This window comes from Microcaecilia unicolor, chromosome 6 (assembly GCF_901765095.1).
Source record: "Microcaecilia unicolor chromosome 6, aMicUni1.1, whole genome shotgun sequence".
NCBI classification, from domain to species: Eukaryota; Metazoa; Chordata; class Amphibia; order Gymnophiona; family Siphonopidae; genus Microcaecilia; species Microcaecilia unicolor.
Window position 1 is genome coordinate 268040837 of NC_044036.1, and position 16229 is coordinate 268057065.

The window sequence follows — 16229 nt, forward strand, 5'->3', positions numbered from 1 at the left end:
GAGCATTTGGCCGACGCTACTTAGTCCAATATTTTTCACAACCAAACCTCAAAAAGGTGCCTCAAATGACCAGATGACCACCGGAGGGAATGGGGGATGACCTCCCCTTACTCCCCCAGTGGTCACCAACCCCTCCCACTCTCAAAAAAATATTTTTAAAACTTTTTTTGGCAGCCTCTATGCCAGCCTGAAATGTCATACCCAGCTCCATGACTGCAGTATGCAGGTCCCTGAAGCAGTTTTTAGTGGGTGCAGTGCACTTCAGGCAGGTGGACCCAGGCCCATCCCCTCCCCTACCTGTTACACTTGTGGTGGTAAATGGGAGCCCTCCAACCCCCCCCCCTCCAAAACCCACTGTACCCACATGTAGGTGCCCCCCTTCACCTGTAAGAGCTATGGTAGTGGTGTACAGTTGTGGGTAGTGGGTTTTGGGGGGGATTTGGGGGGCTCAGCACCCAGGGTAAGGGAGGTATGCACCTGGGAGCAATTTTTGAAATCCACTGCAGTGCCCCCTAGGGTGCCCAGATGGTGTCCTGGCATGTGAGGGGGAGCAGTGCACTACAAATGCTGGCCCCTCCCATGACCAAATACCTTGGATTTGGCCGGGTTTGAGATGGCCGGCTTCGGTTTCCATTATCGCTGAAAACCGATGCCGGACATCTCTGACATTTGGCCGGCCCCAACTGTATTATCGAAACAAAAGATGGCCGGCCATCTTTTTCGATAATACGGTTCGGAACTACTGTTAGCGGCGCCGGCCAAATAGATGGCCGCCCATATAGATGGCCCGCGCCGTTCGAAAGGGATAAGGCAGACACCAGAGAAAGGCTGCCTAACAGAGGCAGGGCTTACAGAAGGCAATACCAAGCTCTGCACATAAAGGGTTAACACTGAGTAAAGGGAATCTTAAACAAACAGGAACGATTACAACGGACAGAAAGGCTGCCTAACAGAGGCAGGACTTACAGACGGCAACTACCAAGCTCTGCACATAAAGGACAGACCCAGGTGCAGTGCAGTGAAGCAATCAAGCATACACTGGTAACAACCAGCACACACAGAAACCACAAGCAACGAGAAGAGCAAGCAAACTCCAAAGAATTCAAACTGTGCCACAAGCACAGACTGAATGAGGGAATCAGGCTTAGCTGACAGGAATCAACGCTAGAGCGTAGGCAGTAGGGAGAGGTAAGTTTAAATAGATCTGACTTCTGATGTTTGCTGCTTCAAACGTCAGCTCAATCCCTGACAGGCCAATCAGAAGCGTGTCCCAGTCATTCCCCTGCCTGTCTTAGCAGAATCATAACAAAAACTTACTTTTCTGCCTCAGCGAAGGACAGAGATCATGAGAGGCCGGCAGCCAACGTGGCAGATGATGATGCATCCAGCAAAGAGAAAAGGTCAGACAATGAAATGGAAGTAGGACATACAGTAGATGGTGTATGGTAGAGCACCCTCACCAAAGATGACCTATTAGACATGTTTACCAATCTGAAAAAATATTTAAAAAAGGATGTGGACTCGGGATTAAAGGCGTTGAAAGATATGTTGAGAGAATTGCACTCTGATCTTGCCAACAAGAGAAAGCAGGTGGAGGTGATGGAAACCCTATTGGAGGAGCAACAAGTAGACTTTGAATTTGGTGACCTGAACTGACTGTACTGAAAGTCAGACAGGATCCCGTCTGGAAAAAAAAATTGAAGTCTTGGAGAACCGCTTCAGGTGGAATAACCTGAGAATAAGGGGGGTACTTGAGGAGGAAGGGGATGAGAACTTGTGCAGAATTGGTACAAAACATATGTGCAGCTATATTGGCCAGTGGTCCAGATGTCAAGGAGTTGGATCATCTGATTAAAACTTTAGGGCTGAGATGAGGTAATCACCCTCTTGACATCCTGGCATGTCTGCATTCTTTCACCATTAAAGAGCTGATACTGCAAAAAGTCAGGAAAATGGGACACATTAAATGGCAAGACATTCCAAATGAGATCTACAATGATGCATCCACCTAGACCCTCCAGCAAAGAAGAGAATTTAAACATATCACCCACAGTTTGAAAAAAGAGGCAGTATGCTACAAATGGATTTATCCTTTTGGATTACAATTTAGATACAGTTTACAAAGTGAAGACGGAGGAAGGCCAGAAGGCACTTGCCAAGGAGGGAGTCAAAGTCACCAAGACTCCAGAGGCAGAACTTAGAAATAATCTTCCACTTATACATGTCCCTTGTTGGGAGTGCATCTCCTCCAGAGGACAACATCTCACTTGCCACTCTGCTGGAGATTGATAATCCTGCCATGCTATTGGGTTATATGTTGAAATACAGATTAAGTTAGCATGCTAACTCTTTATGCTCCATATTATGCTTGGGCTAAAAGGAAGATTAAATATTTAGGACTTGTTATCCTGTGGTGCCTTATTCAATTATATGTTTGCTATGTGAAGTCTTTATTGACAGATATGGGAAGGCTATTGAAGACTTGGGAGAACCTACCTCTATCTCTGTGTGGGAGAATACAGTTGGTCAAAATGATTCTCCTGCCAAAATGGCTGCATTTGCTTCAAAATTTGCCTCTTAAGCTGGCAGAGAGAGAACTTTGGAATAGGTTATTAACTTGTTTCCTCTGAGGTGGGGGGAAGAAGTCCAGAATGAGACTTGTCTTGCTGCAGGTTCCCAAGGAATGGGGAGGGAGGGTCTGGGACATCCTAATATAGGAGTATACAACATTGCCTGTTTAATGAGACAACCTAAGGATTGGATATTGGAGCATACAGTTGGAAAGTCAAATAGTTTACCCTTGTGAACTGGCATATGTTTTACATGCCAGCAGGCAGACTTTACCTCCCTTTCTCTCTGGCAACATGCTTTTACAATCAGCTTGATGGGCATGGAAAAATAGTAGACACAGATTTGGATTGTCAAGTGTTTGCTTATCTTACCTGCCATTTCTGGAGAAATTGAGACTTTGCCCTAGGATTGCAAAGCATGAGGTTTAGAGAGTGGGGAAGTTAAGGGTATCTTGTACTTGCACCATTTGTGGAGAGGACGGTAGGAATGAAATATTGCCTATTGACAATTTGCGTAATAAATGTAATCTAGGAGATCAACATACATTTCCATACTTGCAGCCACTATTTGATAAATATCCCAATGCATGGAACAATGTATATTTCAAATCAATTAGGAGGATGTAAGCAGTGGATCGACAGGGAAATATTATTGGGAATATATGAAAAAATATCATGTCTCCCTTTCAGCAAACAGTTCACAAATGGGCATGAGATTTAGCGGACAATTATACAGTTGAGGAGTTTCTGGAGGGAGTATGAGCGGAGTGGACTTAGCGAAAATGTGGCTTTGAGAGAAGTTCATTACAAAATATTGCATAGGCTCTACATACATCCAAATAAGATTTAGAAATCTTGCCCTGGGACCTGCCCTAAATGTGACAGTATACCTGATTTCATTGCTGATGGACTTGCCCTGATGTTTCCCACTTCTGGGATGCTTTATGGAGCTATTTGGAGCAACTGATCGATGGCTCAGTGCCTAAAAGTGTAAAATTGTGTCTGTTGTATTTGGATGATGACCTAGAGTTAGACTCAGAGAATAAATGTTTATTTGTAGATAGAACTTGTTTGGTTGCCATGCATTGCATCCTATTACAGTGGATATGGAAAGACCCTCCCACACAGATGCATATGTTGATGCATATGAAATGATTGTCCTTGGAAGCAAGGGAAAGAACATTTCCAGATTTATAAACCTTTGGACCTTGCTTTTAGACTCATTAATATCAGGGGACACAATGTAACACTCATAAGACACTTAGACACAGCATGCTGTAGGACTAGTGACTTCCTGAACCAGAATGGAGTGTTTTGGATATTCCCCCATTTACATTTGGTTGAATATCATTGTGACCCCTGAGGTAGGCATTTCACACGCTGAAACACAGACCGTGTCGGGTCCTACTGTACAAATATTGAATAAAGTATCTCTCAAGAAGCAGTTCCTGTGGTGGAGTGTCTATTACCCATCATCTACTCCCTTCTGATTGGACTGTTTACATGGAGGCTCTTTCCTGTTTGTTTTGTGCCTCTGGGGTTCCCCCAGGACAGGTTTGGGAACCCCTGATGTAGGCAGAGACACTGAAGAGAGAAGTCTTTTCCTTTTTCTGCCATAGGAAATAATTCTGCATGCCTTTCAATAAGAAGAATTTTAAACTATAATCTTGTTTATAGAAAAAATGTTTATCCTTTTATGAAGTTTAATCCAATACCTTGCTTAGCAGTTGATAGTTTGGTCTGCTAGATTTTAGTAGTTTGAGCTGTCAGAAGCCAAGGCATACTCTTATTTTGCTTGTCAGTCAAATCCTATTATTTTGGTATTTGGATCCCTTGAGTGTTCTTTAATAGGCTCTAGTAAACTATTGCCTATGGCAAAAATGCACAAACAGAACTAACACTGATGTAACTACAGTTGCTAATATTAAATTGCAATATTATCTTTTTCTAGGTCACTCAAAATGACCATCTGATACCCACAAATGTATAAGTGTATTGTATTGCTCTGCACATATAGGACTAACTTCTGTATATGGTGCCAAGAAATCAGCACTGATAACATTAGCTCTAAGTGCTATTCAATAAATGGCGCTCAGAGTTGAGCGCCATTTATAGAATAGTGTTTGGCATTAAAATCTGCGCCTAATTTTGGGTGTGAGGATTTACAACAACTGAAACCTGGTTTCTGTCAGTGATATGATCAGTGCTGTGTGCAGGTCCCATGTCAGACCTTCCTCATACAGTCTTATACAGATTGTACATTTTTCCAGATGGAGCTTGACAATAAATTGAATGCGGTCTTTTTGCACATTGTGGAGAATGGCCCCCACACTGTGCATCTGTCCCTTCTCACAGTATGTTCATATGCCTACCAATGGCCCATGTTCCAGGACTGAAGAGCATGTAAGCCAGATCTCAATTGTCTTGGAAGTTGTTTACCTCCTTGGGGAGACATATCCTGCCATGATATCCTCTGTAACCATTCAAGGTGCGTGTGGAGATTTTTCATTGAGGTGAGACAGTGTGCTGCTCTCCCAGATAGCTTTCTCAAGTTCACAAGCGGGCTAGTTAGAGTATACTTGCTTGGGGAAGAAAGCTGTATCTGCATCGAGTGCACTTCACAATTCTGGTCTCTGGACACTCTGACTCCTGTATGGCTAATGTTTACAGCTTAGGACAAGGTTATGCATCATCTGGTAGGCAGTGAAGAACCACAATTCCAATTTCTCTCATGTGTGGCTGAGTTCTTCTGGCCTGACCTGAACATTGAGCAACTTCCATGTCCACTCCCAGTAATACAGTGTACTATCTATTAATGGCATTACATGTTTTCTGTCCTGGTCTGCCCACATCATCACCTCACCCCTCATGTGTGCACTCACGCACGCATACAAACACCCACACTGTGCACAAATTCCAGGAGCACCCCTAATCTGCCCATGCCCCTCCCATGGCTGCGCCCCCTTTCCTGATTTGCATATAAAATTTATGGGTAGATCCTGATGCCTAAAGATGTACGGGCACATTTAAATTAATGCCTATTAGTGCTGATAATTGATTATTAGTTCCCAATTAGCGCTAATTGGCTTGTCAAATTGCACATGCAAATTGGGTGTGTGCCCAAATTTGTGTGCAAATTTTGAGTGCCATATATAGAATTAGGGTGATAAGCCTCAAACCTAAGTTAAAGAGTCTCCTGTGAAAATGTATTTAATTAGTGGTTCATGGGGGTGGGGAATCTATCTTCCATTTTACAAATTCGCCTATTTGTCTGCCCATCACATCTTGTCTAAAACAAGAGCCTTGGGACCTTCAAAATGCAGAATGAGTGTCATAAATAGGCATTCAAATAACATATAGAAGGTAATTATTTAATAAATCTGAAAGTCATTAACTGTGGTTAAACATGTCAAGATCAATATTATTTTATTGGAAATAAGATACCATTTGTATTGAATAATTTTAGAACAGATAAATATAAATAACATTCCTGTTTTTTTGATAGCTAGGTTATAATTAAAACATATGTGCATAAAATTATATATAACAAGCAAGAAATAAATGCACATAAAAAATTAAATAATGTTTTCTACGTGAGAGCAGTTACAACAGAACCACTCTGGATTGGCCTCATCAGCCATCTCTGGGACCACCGATAGACAGATAAGTATGGAAGACAATTATTCTCTGCTGTGGGGACATCATACACAAAAAAGTGCCGGGCATTTTTTTTCCTCAAAATATATCAACTGTACTGCAATTAAAATGAAACATTTAGGGGGCCTTTTACTAAGGTGCGCTGAAAAATGGCCTGCAGTGGTATAAACGCGTGTTTTGGGCGCACGCAGAATTATTTTTCAGCGCACCTGTAAAAAATGCCTTTTTAAAACTTTTTCCGAAAATGGCAATGCAGCAAAATGAAAATTGCCGCTCGTCCATTTTGGATCTGAGACCTTACCACCAGCCATTGACCTAGCAGTAAGGTCTCACACGGTAACTGGGTGGTAATGGTCCACGTGCGTAAAATGCCAATTACTGCCCGATTACTGCTCATGCACCAGAAAATAAAAATATTTTCCGGGGAGCGTATCCGACGTGTGTCAAAAATGAAATTACCGCGAGGGCCATGTGGAAGCCGAGTGGTAACTCAAAATTGATGTGTGTTGGGTGCTCTTAGCCACCTATGCTTAGTAAAAGGGCCCCTTAGCTTTTACAAATTTTATACATGAAATCTGGTTGGCTTTTAGATCACAATGAACTAAATTTCACAATGGATCCTGCCTGGGTTCTACAATCATTTTTGGGCTCCTGAGGCAATGGAGATTTAAAGTGACTTACACCAGAACACAAGGAGCAGTGGTAGGATTTGACCCTGGTACCTCTGGATATCAAGCCTGGTGCTCTAACCACTAGGCCACTCCTCCACTCACTTGAAGAGCACCAATTTGTGTTCTACAGTGGTACTATCTAGTGTTGGAATGATGGTTTTGCACTATGTTTTATAAGAAAATTCAAATAAAAATAGAGATTCCAATAAATGTTGAAGAATTTCAGGAATCTCTCTTTCATAGCACTTCCATGGGAAAAGTAGCAAATTATGATCAGCACTTAAGAATGACATTTTTCTAAATAATTTCTGTGGGGTTTCCCCTGCATTCAAGCAGCAAATGACTTATGGGAGCCATTACAAGTGTGATGGTTTCTATGCAGACCATGAGCAGGGTGCGTTGGGTTAGGTTCTATGTCCCAGATCAGGTGGAGTTGCTGTGGGATTTGAACCTGAGTCCTCTGGTTCCTAGCTACTTCTCTGCCCTTTGGTCAATAATAATAATAAACACAATTTCTTTCTTTCCTTCCTTCTTGGGGCTCTTTATTGAATAATTTTAATAAAAATGTTGTGAAATTAAAAAAAATGTATACATAGGTGTGTATATTCTTAAATATTTTATAAATGTTCTGATAAGACATCTTTAATTGAGATATCCCTTTTCTTGCACAGAAAATGAACTGAAGCCCAGCTTCTGCACCGAGGCATACAATAGAGGGTATGGCAATGATGAGCTTAAATTCTCCAAAGCACTTAATTACGTGTGAGGGAAGATAGGAGCTTAATCACACTTCAAACTAGAGGAAATACAGATAAATAACATTTTACTCTTTTTGTTTGCCTTTTCTATCAGTTGATTTTTTTTGTTTTGAAACCCAGCCCTGACACTTCATCCATAACACAATCATGGTAAAAATCAGTGTAAAAGTGTGGGAATAGCCAGGAAGATGACAGCCCCCTCCCCCCCAAAAAAGGTATGAAAGCAATTAAAGTTAAAAATTGTTGGCTGTTTTCATATCTGCAATCAAATGCAAAGACATCACTAAGACTTACATCAAAGTATACAATACTAAATTTTATGGGTTGGTTGACGAATCAGGTCCCTGTATAAAGTATAACTTTTAATTTTTCTGTTCTATTTAGTGAAAGGCATAAATCAATGAGTTCAGAATAATGAAGGAACGAGTATGTTTCTTCAAGAGCCTTAATTACCCTATGTTACCTCTCAAAGCCATTGGCCTAAATTTAGTGATTACTGATCCTGTTCTCAACAGTCATCAGATGAAATATGTTGCAGTAGGATCAGGTGTTTTAGTACTGAGAAGAGAGGTGGTTATTTCAGCCAGTTTCCTAAGATCTTGGTTTCTAGAAAAGTCTTAGTAGTTTGTACTGGGTTGTTTTTTTTTTTTTTAGTGTTTTAGTTTGTTCTTTCACAGAAGGTAAAGAATACAATGCTTTAGTTGTGTCTCTTGTTTTAGAATAGGCTTTGTACTTGAGATTATAAGATATAAAAGACTAAGCTTAGCTGTTCTAACCTAGTCCCTAGCTTTTGAAGTAAGAGGACTATATAATGTAATACCTTCTTAGTGTTTAAGCTGTTGTCTAAGGATTCTTTCATATTCCTGATTAACAAGGGTTTTTTTTCTTCATCAGTATACCAAATATTTTTCCATTTTCCTTTGCAATAGTAAATGTGGTTTTATTCACCTATAAGAGTAGGTAATTGTTTTCCAATTGGTTTTTTTTTCTTTAATTCTGGAAGTCTATGTTGTTGATTAAGAAATGGGAACACAATTTATAGCAGAACACTCTATAGAAAAGTAGTTGTGGGTAGTCTTAAAGTTCTTTTTATATTCAAAACAAATCTAAAGTTGTAATTCTATTTTGGTTTAAAGGAAAAGTTTATATAACACTTTTTAAAATGTAGTTGGTTTTACTTTAAAGCAGTTATGCTTCTGATTTGAGGAAGTACCTTAAAAACTTGCTCTGGTGATGAATCTGAAATTATTGGTATTTAGAGTACTGTATGTGACTCTGCTCTAGAGAGCAGTCTGCTAAGATACAGGCAACATACAGGCTTATGTTCAAAGTCCAGACTTAACAAAGTTACAGAGCTGCCAAGTTACCCATTTCAGGAGGGAGACCTTTTGGGTGGTCCTGGATTTTTGCCAAGCTCATCCTGGTGCATTATGGGACATGCAGCACTGATGTTGATAGAATGTTGGACTACAAATACTACACTGCTTTGGGATGTAAAAGTTTAAATTAAAATCGGGCCCAACCAAAATGTATCCCTCCTGGAATGGATAATTTGACAGCTCTGAAATTACAAAGTAACATGTAGCCTTCAAAGTGTATGAGCTTTGAAAATGAGCCCCATAACTTTCTAGTAGTCTCTTAGATAGTCAAGTGGACACCTTTACAGTGAGGCAACTATAATTTAGAAGTCAAGCTTCTTCTAGGCTTACTTAATAACAGTACAGAGTAGGAGATATATTCTTGTAGGACTCATGTTAGATGTTTATAAAGAGATAACTTAAGGTTCAAATGTGATCTCATGTGATCTCGTACGCCATGCGCCCTCCCTGCCCATTTTCAAGTCCTTACTCAAGGCCCATCTCTTCTCCCTTGCTTTTGGTGCCTAACCACCTTCCCATTCCTGATACCTACACTGACTACATAGTTTTTACCTTTAGATTGTAAGCTCTCTTGAGCAGGGACTGTCCTTCCCCATGTTTAAACTTGTACAGTGCTGCGTAACCCTGGCAGCGCTATAGAAATGCTAAGTAGTAGTAGATAACTTAAGGTTCAAATGTGATCTCATGTTAAGAAAAAACATAATGGGACATAGAAGAGAACTAAGAATTAAACCATAAAAGCAAAAGAGGTGCTAAACAACCAGGTCTAATGATGTTATTGGGTTTGACCACATCAAAGTTATTTTATAGCTGATTATGAACCTTAAGAGAGACTGTGCTTTAGTTTAAATGTCTATTATAGTGGCCATGTAGTTTTTATGGTAGTGTGTTCTGTGACATTTGTTTTTATGAGCTGCAAAGCATATTGCTAATTAATGATTCTAGATACTACTAAAGAAAATACATCAATACTTAATGATTACTGCTAGGCTCTTATTTATGTTGGGGGGACTACTTTTTTTGGGTGACTGGGCATTGTGCTAATATTCTCTGGTCTTCTCTATAGCTGGCCCAGTTGTGTGGAATCCATTGCTAGTACAATGCAGACTAAAAGAGGACTCCCCCCAGAAAGAAGCTTGAACAGGTCCTTAGGTTTGAAGATTAGTTCTGTGGTGACTATGGTTGAGTGTTACAAGCTTGAAAGCTTTCAGTTAAAAGTTAAATTTTTTTAACACATTTCCATTGTCTTAATAGTAGCTTGCTGTGTTCCATCTCAGACTTGTAAAAGCCTTTTTATTTTTGCTGCTTTTCATGGCATTGTCTATTTTTATGGTGATATGGGACTTAATGCTGGAGGAGTAGATCTGGTTGTTCAGCAGCAACTTTTGATTGTGTGCTATTTTAGTTGGGTGTCTTTTTTTAAAAAATTTTTGCAGATATACCTATAACTTGTTATGAGTATAGACTTTTGTCTTTTTGCCTAGGGCCCTTGGGAAGGGTGAGATCTAATTGTGATGTCATTGCTGTGGTTATAATGGAGTACCCTACATTTTGGGAAATTCATTCATGTGATACTCTCTCTCATAGAAAATTTCAAAAGATAATTGTGAATAGCTTAGCATGAGAAGAACTTTATAATCTGTTTATTGCAAATCTTTACAGTGGAATAAAGTGAGAAGTGTGTAGAATTTCTATGCTCATGGAGACCAGTATTAAAACAGAGTGGGAGTTAAAACAGATTCTCGGACCTTTCTGCTCTATTTTCAGTGGGGATGAGTTGGATGTGAAGGGGAAACTGATGCAGTTTTTTTTTTGCCAGAAAAGATAACCTCCATAAATAAACATATGGAGCACAGATGGCTGTTATCCACATGCTCTGCTCACTGCTTTGCATCTTTTTAAAATAGTGAAGATGGAAAACACCAAATGAGCTATCTGGGTGGTGACAGTAGTAAGTCAAAGTTCAGAATAATTGACATACAGCATTTGAGTGCACCTGGTAAGATGTCAGTGTCCTAAAGCCGCTGCTGTGTCAACATAACTGCAAAATATAGATATTTGGCTCACTGCCTGAGTATTGATATATCTGGTGTATATTATGGTTTCCAGCCACTACAGGGCCCTCCCTTAGTCTTTTTATACAGCTAGTGAAAATGTGAGGTAATTAAATTTGCTGATGACACAAAGTTATTCAAAGTCGTTAAATCGCGGGAGGATTGTGAAAAATTACAAGCAGATCTTACGAGACTGGGCATCTAAAAGGCAGATGATGTTTAATGTGAAAAGTGATGCACATGAGAAAGAGGAACCTGAATTATAGCTGTCATGCAAGGTTCCAAGTTAGGAGTCATGGACCAAGAAAGGGATCTAGGTGTCGTCGTCGATGATACATTGAAACCTTCTGCTGAGTGTGCTGCTGTGGCTAAGAAAGCAAATAGAATGTTAGGTATTATTAGGAAATGAATGGAAAACAAAAATGAGGATGTTATAATGCCTTTGTATCATTCCATGGTGCGACCACACCTCGAATATTGTGTTCAATTCTGGTCGCCACATCTCAAAAAAGATATAGTGGAATTAGAAAAGGTGCAGAGAAGGGTGATAAAGGGGATGGGATGACTTCCCTATGAGAAAAGGCTAAAGTGGCTAGGGCTCTTTAGCTTGGAGAAAAGGCAGCTGAGGGGAGACATGATAGAGGTCTATAAAATAATAAGTGGAGTTGAACAGGTAGATGTGAAGCTTTCCAAAAATACTAGGACTAGGGGTCATACGATGAAGCTACAATGTAGTAAAATTAATATGAATCGGAGAAACTTTTTCTTCGCTCAACGTGTAATTAAATTCTGGAATACGTTGCCAGAGAATGTGGTAAAGGCGGTTAGCTTATCGGAGTTTAAAAAAAGGTTTGGACGTCTTCCTAAAGGAAAAGTCCATAGACCGTTATAGTGGATTTTCCCCAAGTCCATTTAATTTCTGGGATAAGCAGTATAAAATGTTTTGTACATTTTTGGGACCTTGCCGGGTATCTGTGACCTGGATTGGCCAGTGTTGGAAACAGGATGCTGGGCTTGATGGACCTTTGGTCTTTCCCAGTATGGCAATATTTATGTATTTATCAACTGTGCCAAAACACCTCAAACTGCTCAAAATATTCATGCCCCTGAATGGATGCATAACAAAAAGCACTTAAGTTTGCTTTTCAAGGGGGTTGTTTGAAGTAAGGGCCCAGCAGTCTAGAAGACAGAGCTGAGCTGTAAGATTCCATATAGTACTCTATTCTTACCTGTAGGAGAGAGGAATGGTAGCATTTCCAATAGTAAACAAAAAAAAATACTAAGTTTAAAGTTTTTTTTCGTTTTTTGCCAGCACTATTTTGACATAGGCAAGAAAATGACATGAAGGAAAGCCCCAGGAGGACTCACAATCTAAGTTTGTACCTGAGGCAATGGAGGGTTAAGTGACTTGCCCAAGATCACAAGGAGCAGCAGTGGGATTTGAACCGGCCACCTCTGGATTGCAAGACCGGTGCTCTAACCACTAGGCCACTCCTCCACTCAACTATTAGTTTAACATGCATTCCCCCCCCCCACCCCCCCGAAGCAAAGAATTCAAATGTTTTTTTATGGGGGGGTAGTTGAATTACATAATGAAAATGCTTGTTTTACATTTCCTAGTTAAAAAAAATCACTAAATAAAACACTAAGCAGTTTACAATAGAAATAAAAACTTAGTTTCGGAGTCATCTTTATACCCCCCCCCCCCCCCCCCCCCCCGGTGGTTAGGGTGGTGGACTCTGGTCCTGAGGAACTGAGTTCAATTCCCACTTCAGGCACAGGCAGCTCCTTGTGACTCTGGGTAAGTCACTTAACCCTCCATTGCCCCATGTAAGCCGCACTGAGCCTGCCATGAGTGGGAAAGCGCAGGGTACGAATGTAACAAAAAAAAATATATAAGGGAATTGGGGACGAGGTGAATAATTTACAGCTAAATGACAATCGGGGAGGAAGAGAGTGAGCAGATCAGAAGGACAAGGTGAAAGCTGCACTGGGAATGAGACACCAGCATCTCATAAATAGAAAAGCAAATAAACACGGAGGGTAGTGGAGAGGAAACTTGAATTTCTTAAGTGAAGGTTCAATGTGAAAATCAAGAGGGAGGGAATTCCATAGGGTGTACGCAGCAACCCTAAAGTGGGAATTCTAAGCAGACAAACTGAATTTGGAGGTGAGAGAGAACATGTTAAGGCATGAAGGAGATGACTTGGAACATAAGGAATCCAAAAATCTATTGAGAAAATAGGAAGTCCAGCATAAGCAATTTGGTGAACTAAGAACAGATTTTGAAATGTTCACATATAAGGAGTGGGGAAACAGTAATTTCTTAGTACCATAAATGAGCTTTACAGCAGTATTTTGTATGTGAGTCATCAAAAGTTGTTGAGCAAAATATGTAGGATAGAATTGTATTGGTCAATACTAGACATCACAAGTGAGCAAAAAGTTGGGGAGATTGGCGGTTGAAAAGTGAATGTGCAGTATGGAGCTGTCAGTGTGAAAAATGATTTCTAGATGATTGAAATGTGCTCAAAAAGTGAGGCAATTATCCAAAATAACTAACTTGGTAAGTGGGGGTCCAATCCCATGATAATGCAAAGGAGAAGGATCAAGACAAAAGCATAATAGTTTTAATTGTGTAAATTTTAAGCTATTGGCAGCAAGCTGTTGTGCAACTTCAGTTTAGTGGATGTTTCTGATGTGGATGATGGAAGAGTAAAAAGTTGAAATCTGCTGCTTTTTTAAAAAAATTTTTATGCATGCAGATTATGTTCAAGTGACCCAAATTAAAGGGCTAAAGGAACTTAAAACATTAAATGAGAGGACCTAGTACAAAGCCCTGCAGCGCTCCACATTAGAGTTTGATGTCACATTGAGAACCGAACCATTGGACTTAAAATGTCCTGTTGTGAAGATAAAGATTAAAATGAGTACTGTTTATGAAATACCTAATTTTTTTTCTAAACAATGTAAGACTGGTATGGTCTACCAAGTCAATGCAGCTGTATTGTCTAGGGTGATAAGGATCTTATTTCTCTGTTAAGCGTAGAATGGATAGGGTCATGTAGACCTAAGATAGTGCTCAGTCAAAGTAGTGTACCCTAAACCTGTTTGCCAAGAGTGGCGAACATTAACTTTTTAAACAGAAATGATCTTAGTTGGGCAGCTGCTACTTTCTTGGTGAGTTTGAAAAGGAAGGGATATTAAATATTAAATATTTAAACGTGTGGTGACTGGTGTTAGAAACTTAGGGATCCTTTTACTAAGATGTGCTAAAAATGACCTGCGGTAGTGTAGACGTGTGTTTTGGGTGTACGGAGAATCATTTTTCAGCATACCTGCAAAAAATGCCTTAAATTTTTTTTTTGCCAAAAATGGACGTGCGGCAAAATGAAAATTGCCCATCCATTGACCTAGCGATAAAAGTCTCATGCAGTGACCGGGTAGTAATGACCTACATGTGTCAAATGCCACTTGGCGTGCGTCTGAAAATAAAAAAATTATTTTTCAAACGTATATCAGACGCATGCCAAAAGTGAAATTGCCACAAGAGCCATGCGGTAGCCGGGTGGTAACTCCATTTTGGCATGTGTTGGTTGTGCATAGACACGCAGCTTAGTAAAAGGGCCCCTTAGTCAATTATGTAATCAAAATAAAAATGTAAATAAAAGCCAGTGAGTCTCTCCTAGTTCAGGAAACCAGATCAATAGGAAGTGTTTTTTTTATATATATCAAAATTGGCCATCTTAGGATAAGTGTGTGTGTGGGTTTTTTTTTTTTTTTTTGAAAGTAAGATAAAATAGCAATGTGCCTATCCTGCCTCAAAGGGATACAACTATGGCACTCTGGCCTTTCTGGTTCCCTAATCTGGGATATTCTGACTCCTCTCAGGGTTTGTCTACTTTTGCCTTTTGAGCACCAAATCTAAATTCCAGCTCTACTTTAAATACATGATAGCCTATATCATCAGGGGCATAGCTACGGGTGGGCCTGGGTGGGCCCAGGCCCACCCACTCAAGCGCACACACAATGCAGCAGCAGCCTCCTAGCATACGGCAGACAGACTGACAGAGATGGCACCCACCCGCTCGCGCTCTGGCTCAGCTGATTCCTGAATCCTTCCAGCCAGATTTCGGCTCAGGCCCGCCCCACCACGCCACCCAAGCAAGCGCACATACTCACTCTGACAGACTGCAGCAGCGGAGGCTAGAGATGAGCAGCCTAGCGTAAGCGCTACCCCACGTCGTGGGCACCTGCTCAGCTGAGCTGGCCCTCCTTGCCCTGAGCCGATGATCTCTCTGGCACATCGTGTTCTCTTCTTCCCATCCATCCTACGCGGACATGCATGTGCGCAGCGGCGGGCGTGATCATCATCAGCCTCACTCTCGCTCCGTCCGTCGTCGGCTTGCTCGGCCTCATGGCATCTGAGGGCAGCATAGCTGCAGTGCTGTGCTGCACGTGCACGAAGGGGGTTGACAGTGCATCCCTCTTTTAAAGAGCTCTTTCAGGATTCGTGGACCCCAGAGCTGAAGACAAGGTTGGAAAAATTCCTGTCTGTGATGTTGAAAGCAAGCAGTACCCCTCGGCTCTTCACGTTATATAAGGACAGTAGACAGAGCAGCAAAGGTACCGCACTGCAAATGCTTTGTAATGTTACTCTTCCAAGAGACACTTTGATGCATGTATGGCTGAATGAGAGGGTGCTCTTTCCCTAATAAGGTTAATGCAGTTGGTGTGCCCTCTCCTTGGGTAGAGTTGCCAAAGAAAAACCTGACACCTGCCCATGCTCCTCCCTTGTCCCACTCTCATGCCATGCCCCAGTTCAGTATTTGGCCTTCATATTTTTTTTGATTTCTAGTTCCTTGTGTCGTGTCTGTTGTCATGTGTTTTTCATGTGTGATCAAGGTGCAGTATTCTGCTAGTGTGTAGTATTTGCAGCCCTTTTTGTTTTGCTTTTTTTTCACGAGGTAGTGTATTGGTGTTTTAGAGCCTAGTGTAATTACAGTTCTGCCTTTTCAAGCATAAGGTTGTAGCTCATCATGTCCTTGGAAATAGTGCTGTTATGGTTTAGTAAGGATATGAGTGTGTTTTTGCACAAGTTTGTGTACAGCATTTTGCAGTGGAAAGATTGTGGGATAAT

General features: G+C 40.8%; 1 protein-coding gene across 1 annotated transcript in view; it reads left to right on the forward strand.

The window, feature by feature from the left end:
* Positions 1 to 8233: 8233 nt before the first annotated feature.
* LOC115473197 (kinesin-like protein KIF14) overlaps positions 8234 to 16229 on the forward strand; it is a 122454-nt gene continuing 114458 nt past the window's right edge. Inside the window, exon 1 of the mRNA XM_030207959.1 lies at positions 8234 to 8336. The gene's annotated coding sequence lies outside the window, so the exon portion shown is untranslated. The remainder of the gene's footprint in view (positions 8337 to 16229) is intronic.